The sequence below is a fragment of the Palaemon carinicauda genome, chromosome 26, assembly GCF_036898095.1.
Source record: "Palaemon carinicauda isolate YSFRI2023 chromosome 26, ASM3689809v2, whole genome shotgun sequence".
Classification (NCBI taxonomy): Eukaryota; Metazoa; Arthropoda; class Malacostraca; order Decapoda; family Palaemonidae; genus Palaemon; species Palaemon carinicauda.
The window spans coordinates 60,444,499-60,460,429 of NC_090750.1; positions in this window are offsets into that span (position 1 = coordinate 60,444,499).

Genomic DNA, 15,931 nt, shown 5'->3' on the forward strand with positions numbered 1-15,931 from the left:
CTTATCAATGCGATCCCAAGGGTAAATGGGCGTATGCCCGACGCAAAATGAAGGCAATAATGAACCTATACACCGGCCCTCACTGAGTTCCTATGCAATTATTCTCGACCACTCAGCTGGTCTTAAATAACAGCTTTCCAAACACTAACTTATTAAGAATGGCTCATTTACATGGTTAAATAGAGAGCAAGGTATACATCGGCTCTGAGTATATCACAATGCCCCGAGACAGGTACCAATTATTGAAGGCAAAGTATGGCCTGAGCTCTATCTAATACCTTTGAAATGAATCTTATCATTGGTGGGGATCACTCGGGCTATTGTTTAACGGACTCACTCGCCAGCAATAATACATTCTGATGTGATCCACGACCGGGATTGCATGCTTAGTGGGTCCAGTTCGACCCACCCCACCCCCTCCTCGATATTACATCCCCAACCCACTCACACCAAGGTAGATTGGCTCGTCTGGGCTTCTGGTAGTCGACCATCTACAAACTACCTTTTGGTCAGTAGTCATGACAGTAGGTACCAAGTAGAGGATGATTAGGGATCCCTGACATAGGTCCTTAAATTAGGGTTCCGGCTATAACGGCTATAACTGCATTGGCTATTGGTCCCCCTTTTGTAGGTGGAATAGATTGACTTTGCATAATTATATGTTTCATTAATAGGTCGTTGGGCTCCGGTGAATTCCTCGCTGGTGGAGGGTGTGAGAAGGATTTCTTTCCACTCGAAGGAGTTAGGACTTGCCGGAATTGAAGGAATCCCAGGAAGGATTCGATTAAAATGTTTAAATATTATAGGAGTCAATAAGGACTTGCCGGAATTGAAGGAATCCCAGGAAGGATTCGATTAAAATGTTTGAATATCAGGAATCAATAAGGACTTGCCGGAATTGAAGGAATCCTAGGAAGGATTCGATTAAAATGTTAGATATTATAGGAGTTAATAAGGACTTGCCGGAATTGAAGGAATCCCAGGAAGGATTCGATTAAAATGTTTAAATATTATAGGAGTCAATAAGGACTTGCCGGAATTGAAGGAATTCCAGGAAGGATTCGATTGATATGTTTAGATATTATAGGAGCCAATAAGGACCTCCTGGAATTGAAGGAATCCCGGGAAGGATTAGATTAAAATGTTTAGATATGTTAGAAATCAATAAGGACATGCCAGAATTGAAGGAATTCCAGGAAGGATTCGATTAAAATGTTTAGATATGATAGGAGTCAATAAGGAGTTACTGGAATTGAAGGAATCCCAGGAACTACTAGATTAACACGTTTGGTTATGACACCGAAATTAATGATTTTGTTTCTTCTTGTAATGAGGAAATTCCTGATACAATTAAACTTCACTAGGGCAGCGAGACCTATTGTGAAATAGTTTTAGAAACCAGAAATATTTGGTGCTTGATATAGCTAAGCAATATCTGTTGACTAAAAAAATGAGCTACCACCTACTCTTTCTGACGCTCACACCAGACACTAGAAATCTGTCTCTAGTTTAAAGGCCAATCATGAATGGCAGAGACTAAGGGACAGTGACATTGTCCTGGTTAGCCTAGAAACTGACCAGATATACATGAGATGAGCACCCAAGCCCTTTCTCAATCCAAGCTTGGACCAGGGAGGACCAGGCTTTGACTGCCGATGACTCAGCAGGTAGACTTATAGGCTACCCCAAACACCCCATCCTTAGCTCACAATGATGGTGAAGTTGCAGACCATTATAAGAAACTACCGAGCATAAGCGGGAACTCGAACCCCACACAGTCAAATCGCCAGTAAGGAACGTTTCCAATAGGCCACCACAACCCCGAGTGTTATCGTTAATAACGCCAGTTTCTTTTTATAAGGCAGGATCGTTTATCCAAAGTTCATCCCTCCTCTTTTATCTTGGCCTGAGGTCATGAGTTAAGAAGTATTATAACTTATATCAGAGACTGGAACGTATATGCGAATAGGTGATCCTGGTACTGTAAAAACACACTTACGTGCAAAGATTCTCTCCTTATGTGACCTTATGCTTGGTCACTTCTAGGAGCTAGGACGCAAACTCGCTTCGATCGGCCTTTATAGGAATTTGAAGGTTTAAAGGCTGCTAATGACTGGCGGAGGCAAAGGGAGAGTGACATTGCCCTATCAAGCAGGGCAGCGCCGTAGAGACTGGCCATATTCATGAATGGCAGAGGCAATGGACAGTGCCATTGCCCTATCAAGCAGGACAATGCCCTGGAGTCTGACCATACATACATATGATCAGAGCCCAAGACACCTCTCCACCCAAACTAGGACTAAGTAGGACCTGGCAGTGGCTGCAGATGAAACAGATAGTCTTATAGGCTACTCAAAGCCCCCAACCTTAGCTCACAAGGACAGTGAGGTTGCAGCGACCAAAGTAACTAACGAGTTTGAGCGGGACTCGATCTCCAATCTGGCGATTACCAGTCAGGGACGTTACCACACTGACCACCACAACCCTTTGGATTGCTGAGTGTTAATAATTGTCTGTACGTGTCAATCATTCACACAGATCTAACTTAAAAGGGCACCAATTTGCAAAAGGAATCTACCACAGTATAGAATGACCACGTGTAAGAAAAAATAAAGAAAATAAGTGGGTATATGAATATCTAGTAGATAAAGATATATAAACAGACAAAAATGTTTAACAATAAACTATTCTGTTCTAATGTATCAGTTCAAATATTTTTTTTTCTGTGAGAGTATAATATGAAATAATGACAAAGTATAGATTGTGTTTTGTAATTTTTGAATCATGATATAAAAATAGAGTTTCGAATAATTATGATACCAAATAACGTCTTTTCTTCATAGTTACTAACACATTTGTTAATTTTTTTTTCGAACAAGTAATATAGATTGATCTTGAGGAATGAAATCATTGATATATTTTATTGTATTTTAGCTATGGATGCCTAAATATAACTTAGGTCAGAACAGTAATTTAAGTTGGAGGATTTGCTGTGAAAGCAAGTGAAAATCAATATGTTTTCTTTTCTTCAAATCATTCTCTACATATGGAAGATTCGACCGTTTCAGAGTGAAAAAAAAATCTAGCAAATATATTTCATGAAGAGTCAAATCAACTGGCGATTATTCAGGTAAACGTCCTAGGAATTTTATTCTTTTTTATAGTAGGAGTTTTTATCTATTCAAATGAATTTAAATATATAGAAATGGATCTTTGAGAATAGGAAAATATCACCCTGAGCTTAAAAAAACTCTACTGGCAATCATTCGACTCACGAATATTCGACTTACGAATATTCGACTTACGAATATTCGACTTACGAATATTCGACTTACAAACACTCGACTTATAAACATTAAAAAAAAAAAAAAAAAAAATATCCAACTGAAATCCCTAATTTGAGGTATTATATCAATAGCTCATAATGAGGTACTGTAATAGAAAAAATACAGTTTAATACAATAAGCACGATGACATTTGCAATACGAAACGCGACTGTTTGTTGACTTTAGCAGCTGAAAATTGTAGGCATCTGAGTTATGTGAAATTAACAAAATTAACAAATTTTTACTTACAAACAAGTTTCTTGGAATCTATCAAGTTTGTGAGTTGAGGACTTTCTGTATATACATATATATATATAAATATATATATATATATATATATATATATATAAATATATATATATCTATATATATATATATATATATATATATATATATATATATATATATATATATATATATATATATATATATATATACATATATATATATATATATATATATATATATATATATATATATATATATATACATATATATATATATATATACATATACATATATATATATATACATATATATATATATATATATATACATATATATATATATATATATATAATATATATCTATAATATATACATATATATATATATAATAATAATAATAATAATAATAATAATAATAATAATAATAATAATAAAAGTCCCGGTTTCAGAATGCTACAAGAAAAAAAAAATACAGTGCAGTTAACACAGTCATAAGCTCACTGGTGATCAACGACTATCATTTGATACTCATAAATACTCTGTTTCACACATAGTCATAAGATCACTGGTGATCAACGGCTATCATTTGATAGTCATAAATACACATTTTACACAGTCATAAGATCACTGTATCATTTGATACTCATAAATACACTTTTCTTTTACACATACTCATAAGATCACTGTATCATTTGATACTCATAAATACACTTTTTTTTTTTTTACATATTGTCATAAGATCACTGTATCATTTGAAACTCACAAATACACTTTTTTTTTTTTTACACAGTCATAAGATCACTGTATCATTTTTTACTCATAAATACACTTTTTTTTTACACATAGTCATAAGATCACTGTAGCATTTGATACTCATAAATACACTTTTTTTTTCTTTTACACATAGTCATAAGATCACTGTATCATTTGAAACTCATAATTGCACCTTTTTTTTACACATAGTCATAAGATCGCTGTATCATTTGAAACTCATAAATGCACCTTTTTTTGCACATAGTCATAAGATCACTGTATCATTTGATACTCATAAATACACTTTTCTTTTACACATAGTCATAAGATCACTGTATCATTTGATACTCATAAATACACTTTTCTTTTACACATAGTCATAAGATCAATGTATCATTTGATACTCATAAATACATTTTTTTTTACACATAGTCATAAGATCACTGTATCATTTGAAACTCATAAATGCACCTTTTTTTACACATAGTCATAAGATCGCTGTATCATTTGAAACTCATAAATGCACCTTTTTTTACACATAGTCATAAGATCACTGTATCATTTGAAACTCATCAATACAATTTTTTTTTTACACATAGTCATAAGATCACTGTATCATTTTGTACTCATAAATACACCTTTTTTTTTTTACACATAGTAATAAGATCACTATATCATTTGATACTCATAAATACACTTTTTTTTTCTTTTTTTTTACACATAGTCATAAGATCACTGCATCATTTGAAACTCATAAATGCACCTTTTTTAACACATAGTCATAAGATCACTGAATCATTTGAAACTCATAAATACACCTTTTTTTTTTACACATAGTCATAAGATCACTGTATCATTTAAAACTCATAAATACACCATTTTCTACAAAATCATCATTGCTAAAAAAAAAAATCAGCATTTGCAATGACGAGTAATGAGTAATGAATCCAGTCCAAAAACCAGTTGCTAAGACATGAAGTGTCCAAGAGTGGCCATTGAAATAAAGAGTACGTGTGAATCATCAGCTTATTACGAAGCCTAACACAGACTGCGTGATTTTGAATCATATTACCAGTGTTTGGAAGTTACAGATTATCTGTTTGAACTTGGTCGTTACTATAATGGGAAATTTGTACTCGATATTGTAGAAGTCAGTGTCACGATGTACGCAAGCTCATCATTGTAGCTGAACGTTTAGGTTGAGTGGTTAGCTTTGATTTTGAAATAGATGTTTAGTGAAATGATGTAGAGTGGATTTTATTTGATGATATGAATGAATGAATGATTGTTAATTAGCTGGCATCATAATATCAATGGTCATTGATACCGATTGACAAAAAATATAAAAAATTAATAAACTTTATACATTTAAAATTTCATAAACCATCTAAAAATAAGAACAAATCTTAAAAGTTCAAAAATAAGTTTTTTTTATAAAAAAACACTTAAAATTTCATAAACCAACTAAAAACGAGAAAATCTTAAAACTTCAGAAATAAATAATTTCATAAAAAACAGTTAAAATTTCATGAACCATCTAAAAACAGGAAAAACTCTTAAAACATCAAAAATGAATGATTAAGAAAAAAATATTTAAAGTTTCATGAACCCTCTAAAAACGAGAAAAAAATCTTCAAACATCAAAAATAAATAATTTACAGTTAAAATTTCATTAACCATCTAAAAACAAGAAAAATTAAAACGTCAAAAATGAATAATTAAAAAAAATATTTGAAGTTTCATGAACCCTCTAAAAACAAGAAAAAAATCTTCAAACATCAGAAATAAATAATTTTATAAAAATAACAGTTAAAATTTCATGAACCATCTAAAAACAAGAAAAACTCTTGAAAGACCAGAAATTAATAATTTTAAATTAAAACATTTAAGAATTATATGAGCAACTTGAAAACAAGTTAGATGACCAATCTCCGAGATGAACTTAGAAATACACTTGGAATCATAATAAACGTCTCCTCCAAAATGTGTGTTGAGGACGTACCTGATGATAATGTATTGATAGAAATCGCAGATTATTATTATTATTATTATTACTATTATTATTATTATTATTATTATTATTATTATTATTATTATTATTATTATTATTATTGCTGTTGTTGTTATCATTTTCATGATTATTATTATTATTATTATTATTATTACCATGATCATGATTATTATTATTATTATTATTATTATTATTATTATTATTATTATTATTATTATTATTATTATTATTATTATTATTATTTCTATTTTCGTCATTGCTTTTGTTATTGTTATTATTATCATTCTAATTACTATAATTACTATCATTATCGTTATCTAATTCGATAGCTTATCATTTAATTTATTCAGAGACCCAAAGTCTCTGCCATACATCCATTCAATTGAATGATATTACCAAATCATCCAGGCGAATCTCACCTTCTGTAGTGACCAAATCTGAGGCAATTAAATTGTCCGGTATCCCTCCTAAGTCTTTCTCTCAAGAGCCTCCAAATCCTCGGCTCTACTACTCCAATAACAGGATAACCCCAAAGGAAACCCCTCAGCCTGAGGCTGTCAACCCCATGAGTGGCAGGTCTGACAGGCAAAGGCTACGAGAGAGTAACGATTTCAAACCGGCTGGGGATCCTTTTCCTCCTGAGGCGTTGGTAACACTGATTTCCCCATTGGCAGCACTGATTTTTTTCCTGGCTATGACGCAGTGTTGCCAGGTAAAAGTTCTTGTAATGTAATAATGTTGGTTTCTTGTTACTGTATTAGTTTGAGCTAATGAATTACTTGATACAATACTTTTCATTGATAAGAATAGTCACAATTCGAAAGTTACGAAGCCATCTATCAACTATGTGTATTGTTCAACTTCTTTCTTGATGAAAAACAGTATTGGCAACATTTAAGAAAGGCAGAGGTGCCTGGTAAAGATCTATGAAAGAGCAACGAACCTGAATTAGAGTAATGTTTCGGCCAGGTGTGTTGGTAACACTTATCTCCCTTGTTCTAACAACATACGGTGCTTTACTGATAAGGGTCATTATTGGTTTTATTTTCAAATAAAGGCCTTAATGGAGACCAGAATATAGTAATGAACCCTAACTGATTAACGTTGTCAAAGCTCTAAAGATGCCTTTGATAATAACAAAATTAAAATTTGTATTGACATACAAAGTTGAAATGTATATTGGAAATAACTTTTGGTTTTGATTATTTCTAAATTCATGCATTTGTTGGAGAGTATATCAATTAATTGAATATAGAAAAAAACATAACTGTATTATAATAACAACAACAACAATAATAATAACAGTAATAATAATAACAATAACAATAACAATAACAATAACAATAATGATAATGATAATGATAATGATAATGATAATGATAATGATAATGATAATGATAATAATAATAATAATAATAATAAAAACCTTCATTTCAGCAAGGTCAAATGAAACTCAAAATTAGATTTTTCTTAAAAGCCACATCTCCTTTCCTGGTTATTGATTTCCCAAAAATGGCATCAATCTTCGAGGTCATAGTAAATCTACCGAGGACACTGACACCGCCGGGAATAGAGTGCCGCCTAAGAAAACAATCACGTGACCCGTCCCAGCATCAGGTCAGGTCAAGAGCCAACCGCCCATGGGAAGGAGGCTTAATGGGCGGTAACCACAACACGACAGCGGTGACAAATTTGCTCTGCGAAGTAGACTTTACGGAAGGGACGGAAATGATTTTGGATGGAAAAAATATATCAATGATTTTACCTCTGCTGCTGCTACTACTACTACTACTACTACTACTACTACTACTACTACTACAACGTCGACAAATTTTCACTCTGATGGAGACTTTACGGAAGGACGGAATTGATTGGAGAAGAAAAAGATGTAATAATGATTTTACCTCTGCTACTACTACTACTACTACTACTACTACTTCTACTACAACAACAACAATAAATTTTCTCTACGATGGAGACTTTACGGAAGGACCGAAATGATTTTGGATTAAAAAAAATATATTAATGATTTTACCTCTTCTACTACTACTACTACTACTACTACTACTACTATTACTACTACTACTACTACAACAACAACAACAACAATAAATTTTCTCTACGAGGGAGACTTTACGGAAGGACGGAAATGATTGGAGGATAAAACTATGTAATAATGATTTAACATATACTACTACTACTACTACTACTACTACTACTATTGCTACAAAAATAACAACAACAACAACAAAAGCTACTACTGCTACTTCTAATAGTACTAATAATAGTAATGATCATAAGAAGACTAAGAAAAAATGAAAAAAAATATATCCCTACGGAAAAAAATTAAACATATCAAAGAGACCATACTACTACTACTACTACTACTACTACTACTACTACTACTACTTCTACAACTACTACTGCTACAACAATAACAACAACAACAACAATAACAAAAGCTACTACTGCTACTTCTAATAGTACTAATAATAGTAATGATCATAAGAAGACTAAGAAAAAATGAAAAATAATATATCCCTACGGAAAAAAATTAAACATATCAAAGAGACCATACTACTACTACTACTACTACTACTACTACTACTACTTCTACAACTACTACTGCTACAACAATAACAACAACAACAACAATAACAAAAGCTACTACTGCTACTTCTAATAGTACTAATAATAGTAATGATCATAAGAAGACTAAGAAAAAATGAAAAATAATATATCCCTACGGAAAAAAATTAAACATATCAAAGAGACCATACTACTACTACTACTACTACTACTACTACTACTACTACTACTACTACTACTTCTACAACTACTACTGCTACAACAATAACAACAACAACAACAATAACAAAAGCTACTACTGCTACTTCTAATAGTACTAATAATAGTAATGATCATAAGAAGACTAAGAAAAAATGAAAAATAATATATCCCTACGGAAAAAAATTAAACATATCAAAGAGACCATACTACTACTACTACTACTACTACTACTACTACTACTACTTCTACAACTACTACTGCTACAACAATAACAACAACAACAACAATAACAAAAGCTACTACTGCTACTTCTAATAGTACTAATAATAGTAATGATCATAAGAAGACTAAGAAAAAATGAATAAAAATATATCCCTACGGAAAAAAATTAAACATATCAAAGAGACCATACTACTACTACTACTACTACTACTACTACTACTACTACTACTACTACTTCTACAACTACTACTGCTACAACAATAACAACAACAACAACAATAACAAAAGCTACTACTGCTACTTCTAATAGTACTAATAATAGTAATGATCATAAGAAGACTAAGAAAAAATGAAAAAAAATATATCCCTACGGAAAAAAATTAAACATATCAAAGAGACCATACTACTACTACTACTACTACTACTACTACTACTACTTCTACAACTACTACTGCTACAACAATAACAACAACAACAACAATAACAAAAGCTACTACTGCTACTTCTAATAGTACTAATAATAGTAATGATCATAAGAAGACTAAGAAAAAATGAAAAATAATATATCCCTACGGAAAAAAATTAAACATATCAAAGAGACCATACTACTACTACTACTACTACTACTACTACTACTACTTCTACAACTACTACTGCTACAACAATAACAACAACAACAACAATAACAAAAGCTACTACTGCTACTTCTAATAGTACTAATAATAGTAATGATCATAAGAAGACTAAGAAAAAATGAAAAATAATATATCCCTACGGAAAAAAATTAAACATATCAAAGAGACCATACTACTACTACTACTACTACTACTACTACTACTACTACTACTACTACTACTTCTACAACTACTACTGCTACAACAATAACAACAACAACAACAATAACAAAAGCTACTACTGCTACTTCTAATAGTACTAATAATAGTAATGATCATAAGAAGACTAAGAAAAAATGAAAAATAATATATCCCTACGGAAAAAAATTAAACATATCAAAGAGACCATACTACTACTACTACTACTACTACTACTACTACTACTACTTCTACAACTACTACTGCTACAACAATAACAACAACAACAACAATAACAAAAGCTACTACTGCTACTTCTAATAGTACTAATAATAGTAATGATCATAAGAAGACTAAGAAAAAAAAGAAAAAAAATATATCCCTATAGAAAAAAATTAAACATATCAAAGAGACCATACTACTACTACTACTACTACTACTACTACTACTACTACTACTACTACTTCTACAACTACTACTGCTACAACAATAACAACAACAACAACAACAAAAGCTACTACTGCTACTTCTAATAGTACTAGTAATAGTAATGATCATATGAAGACCAAGAAAAAGATGAAAAAAAATATCCCTACTGAAAAAAAAATTAACATTTTAAAGGGACCTTACTACTACTACTACTACTACTACTACTACTACTACTACTACTACTACTACTACTACTACTTTTACTGATATTAGTGTTTAATGTAACATTGAAAATGAAAAAACAAGAAAAAAATGGAAAAGTTACTAAAACAAAAACAGGAGGATAATTATATCTAAAAACAGTTACAGACCCAATAATAATATACAAATTAAGGAAAACATGACTGTAGAGTTAAAGGTCTTAAAGGCCGCTCATGAATGGCAGAGGCAAGGGACAGTGACATTACCCTATCAAGCAGGACAATGCCCTACAGACTGACCATATATACATACGATCAGCGCCCAAGCCCCCTCTCCACCCAAGCTAGGATCAAGGAGGGCCAGGCAATGCTGCTGATGACTCAGCTGATAGATCTATAGGCTCCCACAAACCCCCCATTCTTAGTTCACAAGGATGGTTAGGTTACAACGACCAAAAAAAACTAGCTAGTTTGAGCGGTACTCAAACTCCACTCTGGCGTTTACTAGTCAGGGATGTTACCACATCGGCCACAACAAACGTGTTCGCATTAAGGCCCAGTCACACCGCCCGAACGTTGCTGGAGCGTTCCTTGAACGGTAGGGTGGTGGACCAAACCCTCGAAAATTTAATTTAACGGTTTTACGTTCGGTCTTTATTTATGCTGCTGAACGTAGCAAATCCTCGCCTATTTCCTGAGTTTTCTTACACCTCTATTATGAAAGTTCCTAATTTATGCAATAAGGGTATTGGTATACAGGATGTCGAAAAGTTTCAGTAGCTTTTTTTTTTAATAAACTGTTAAAAAAAACTGTAATGTTAATGAAGATACAGCGACAGTAATTTTTACCCTACTTTGTTATTATCTTTTACAGGTTGGTGACTGTAATATCACTCCGCTACGTTTTTCGACATCCTGTATACCAGTACCCTTATTGCATAAATTAGCAACTTCCATAATAGAGGTGTAAGGAAACTCAGGAAATATGCGAGGATTTGCTACGTTCAGCAGCCTAATAAAGACCTAACGTAAAAACGTTAGATTAAAATTTCGAGGGTTTGGTCCACCTCCCTACCGTTCAAGGAACGCTCCAGCAATGTTCGGGTGGTGTGACCGGGCCTTTAGGAAGTAAAAATTTTAAAATAAGATCAAAAGTGTTGTGTGTGACAAGAAACAGACTTCGGCTTTGACATTTTGACCCCTGGTGGCGAAAAGTAGAAATATGATGGCCGGAAGGGTTTTTATAAACACAGTTAAAGGTGTGTGGTTATCTCTCGGTTAAGAAAACCTAATTGATCTATTTTAAAATATTTTATACTTTCAAATATTATTTCTCACGTATAGTTTATCCATTTCCTTTCCTCACTAGGCTATTTTCCTTGTTGAAGCCCTGGGGTTTGTAGTATCCTACTCATTAAACTAGAGTTTTAACTTCGCTAACAACAACAACAACAACAACAACAATAATAATAATAATAATAATAATAATAATAATAATAATAATAATAATAATAATAAGAGACGCTAAATCCACTAGAAAGGATTTATATAAAATGACAGAATACTTTAAGGTAATGTGTAAAATTATACACTAAATATAAAAATAATGATGATAATAATAACAATATTAATAATAACTTATGGATGATTACGTGAATTGAACATTTTGCTTGACGGTGATCTTGACCTTTGACTTTGACCTTCCAAAATTTAATCCTTTCTAGCTCTTTGCATAAGAGTTTATCCCAGCAAGTTTCATTACTCTGCGATGAAAATTGTGGCCAGGGAGCTGTTCATAAACACAACAATAATTACACAAACACACAAACAGGGGCTAAAACATAACCTCCCTCCAACTTCGTTGGCGGAGGTAATAATCCCTTTGCTAATCACACAGCTTCTGTACCAATGTTCTTCCACTGTCTTGGATTAGAGTTCTCTTGTTTAAGGGTACACTCGGGCACACTATTCTATCTCATTTCTCTTCCTCCTATATTGATAAATTTTTTATAGTTTGTATAGGAGATATGTATTTTAATCTCGTTGCTCTTCTTAAAATATTCTATTTTTCTTTGTTTCCTTTCCTTACTGAGCTATTTTCCCTGTTGGAGCCCCTGGGCTTATAGCATCCTGCTTTTCCAATTAAGGTTGTAACTTAGCAAGTAATAATAATAATAATAATAATAATAATAATAATAATAATACATACCTCTTTACAGTTCGAAGTTATATGCATATTCCTCCAGTCCTTTAGGATAATGTGTACCATATATGAGAATCCACATGAAAATTCCAGACGGTAATTTCAGAGGAAGATATGTATGTTACGATGAGATATAGCGATCAATGAAGTTTACAAAGTCTTCTTTTCTTCGTAAAGTATATCGAGTTGAGTTATGGTGAGTAGGCGTATCCATACATACATCATTATTGAGTGGATTCAATTTGGTTCTTAGAGTATCTGAGGTAATAGAATACCACATTAATCAAGTCTGTTGGTGGAGACAAAGATATAAGATATGAAGTTCACTCAGCAGTATGTCATTATGTATTGCTAGACACAGCAAAGGTTCACTCAGCAGTATGTCATTATGTATTGCTAGACACAGCAAAGGTTCACTCAGCAGTATGTCATTATGCATTGCTAGACACAGCAAAGGTTCACTCAGCAGTATGTCATTATGCATTGCTAGACACAGCAAAGGTTCACTCAGCAGTATGTCATTATGCATTGCTAGACACAGCAAAGGTTCACTCAGCAGTATGTCATTATGCATTGCTAGACACAGAAAAGGTTCACTCAGCAGTATGTCATTATGCATTGCTAGACACAGCAAAGGTTCACTCAGCAGTATGTCATTATGCATTGCTAGACACAGCAAAGGTTCACTCAGCAGTATGTCATTATGCATTGCTAGACACAGCAAAGGTTCACTCAGCAGTATGTCATTATGTATTGCTAGACACAGCAATACTGTCACAGCACTTTCGTCACTACATTAAGCACACACATAAGAACACATTCTTTAACTTGCTTCATGGAGAAAGTAGAATATGACACGAGCAATACAAGGATCATCACAAAGTCTCCGAGCTCTTTCCAACTCTCCAATTTTGTAAAATCCCCAAGGATAGAAAGACTGAGTGAAATGTTCGCAAACAAAAAAGTATATAAATTATTGTTTTTGAGTAGCTGAAAATTAAAATAAAGAAGTGTGATTTGCTTATTTAGATGGTTTATGTTTACGTAAAAATGTTAATGTATACTGTAATCATACTGTAAATATTGTGACTAAAAATGTAAATTTAACTTCTTAAATAAAAAGATAAAAAAAAAAAAGAAATTCACAAGGATCAACTTCAGCATTAGAAAATACTACGCCAGTAGACGTGAATACTAGAAAACAATACTAGAAATGATTTTACTATGCTAACTTTAAGACCATTAAAAAATGTACTTTTATGTAAATATAATTTTGGAAAAACCACACTTTACATTACCCTTGCTGATAAATAACAATCCTAACTATTTCCTACCATGGTTAGCTAGTTAACTGCCCTCATTCTTCTTTCATTCGTCTTTTCTATCAGCTAAAAAAGTATATATATATATATATATATATATATATATATATATATATATATATATATATATATAGTATATATATATATATATATATATATATATATATATATATATATATATATATATATATATATATATATATATATATATATATGTGTGTGTGTGTGTGTGTATATATATAAAATGGTGTACTCCTTGAAATGCCTCTGACACATGAACAAAACTTACATTAAGAATACCTGTGGCCTGATTGGTAACGTCCCTGCCTGGTGATCGCCAGTCGGGGGTTCGAGTCCCACTCAAACTCGTTAGTGCCATTAGTGTCTGTAACCTTACCATCCTTGTGAGCTAAGGTTGGGGGTTTGTGGGAGCCTATAGGTCTATCTGCTGAGTCATCAGCAGCCACTCCCTGGCCCTCCCTGGTCCTAGCTTGGGTGGAGAGGAGGCTTGGGCGGTGATCATATACTATATGGTCCGTCTCTAGGGTATTATCCTGCTTGCTAGGGCAATGTCACTGTCCCTTGCCTCTGCCATTCATGAGCGACCTTTAAAACCTTTAAACAGAGAGTATCGATGATAGTCAAGAGACCAGTACCTTAAAGGTACACTCGGAAATCACAATATCCCACAAATTGCCGAATTAGTTGGTTACAGTTAGGAGAGGGGTGGGGGGGGGAGGGTTGGATCTGTGTGTGTGTGCACGCGCGCGCGCGTGTGTGCATATCTATCTGAATATATAAGCCTTAATTTTTGACGGATCGCGTACACTAGAATAAAAGAATTGGGGAATAAGAAAAATGAATAAATCGCGAATTTTAGAACTGACAATTAGGGAACCCAAAAAACAGGTAACTCAAAATTTGGGAAAATTGGGCTCTCGAAAATTGATGTATAAAAAATTTGCCGAATCTTAAATTTTGCAACTGAATATTAGCAAACCAAAACCAGGTGAATAAAAAATGAACTGAAAATTGGGCTTTCGAAAATTTCCGGGACTCAAATAATTGCTGAGTCCTGAATTCTAAAACTGAATATTAGCGAACCAAAAACAGGCGAATCGAAATTTGGGAATTGAAAATTGGGCTTTCGAAAATTAAGGTACCAAAAATTTGTTGAATGGTGAATTTTAAAACTGAATATTAGCGAACCAAAAACTGGCGAATCAAAACTTATTAACTGAAAACTGTGCTTTCGAAAATTGGAAAACGGAAAACTGATAATGTTACAATAGAGAAAACACGTGATGATGAAGGGAAGGAGGAAGAGGTCGATAAATGAGGCATATGAGGAGGTCACAGGAGGTCAGAGGGGTCTTTGAGAACCCCCCCCCCAAGATATGCTTCTGCTAACAACCGAAGACAAATTGTCGTCTGAAGAGGGAAAAATTATTTGTTTGTTTTGGGGTGATAAGGAGCGTGGAAGTGGCTGCCGGGAAGCGAGTTCTTGGCATTGTGGATGTGTCGTCTGAGATGTGGCAACAGTGTAAGGATGGCACTGCGTTGTTTGCGATGCGGCAACAGTGTAGTGATGGGGGAAGATGGTGGTATTGATGATGATGATGATAATAATAATAAT